Source organism: Sinocyclocheilus anshuiensis, unplaced genomic scaffold (assembly GCF_001515605.1).
Source record: "Sinocyclocheilus anshuiensis isolate Anshui unplaced genomic scaffold, SAMN03320099.WGS_v1.1 scaffold311, whole genome shotgun sequence".
Lineage (NCBI taxonomy): Eukaryota > Metazoa > Chordata > Actinopteri > Cypriniformes > Cyprinidae > Sinocyclocheilus > Sinocyclocheilus anshuiensis.
The window spans coordinates 326934-327541 of NW_015549606.1; the positions used below are offsets into that span (position 1 = coordinate 326934).

General features: G+C 29.9%; 1 protein-coding gene across 1 annotated transcript in view; it reads right to left on the reverse strand.

Moving 5' to 3' along the window:
* Nucleotides 1-608, reverse strand: part of nme7 (NME/NM23 family member 7) — a 42029-nt gene that overhangs the window by 22983 nt on the left and 18438 nt on the right. The gene's annotated exons all lie outside the window — the stretch shown is intronic.

Below are 608 nucleotides of genomic sequence, written 5' to 3' on the forward strand. Positions count from 1 at the left end.
AGCAGTTTTTGAAACTTTTTTTTTTTTTTTTTTTTTTGAAAATGGCAGCTTTAACCATTTTTAGATCTCAAAGACATTACGCCTTTAAGATAAACCTGTTAACAATGTATATTCCTTCAAAATGTAATATTTCAAAATCAAACATTTCTGACATATACAAAACAAAAATCGCAAATGCTATATAACCACTAAATTACCATCATAAACTATTTGTAAGTCTGCATGAGTCATGAGTAACTGTTAAAAAAAGCAATGCCATGGAAGAACAATTTTGGGTTTCCCAAAGAACCTTTTCTTAGTGTGAAGAACATTTTAATAATCTAAAGAAACTTTTTCCACAATAAAGAACATTTTGTGCGATAGAAAGGTTCTTTATGAAACCATAAATGCAAAGAACCTTTATTTTTAAGAGAGGTTAAAAGTTAAAAGAGAGGTTATGGTTAAACAATGAAGATAAAGAAGAATTAAAGAGCTTCCCCATTTTCCTCGAAATCTGCACTTCATTATCAGTGTGCATGTAACCACAACCTCCACAACCCAATATGAGCAGTGTTGTTACAATGATATGACAATGACATGATGCAATGATGACAGGGAATATATATATA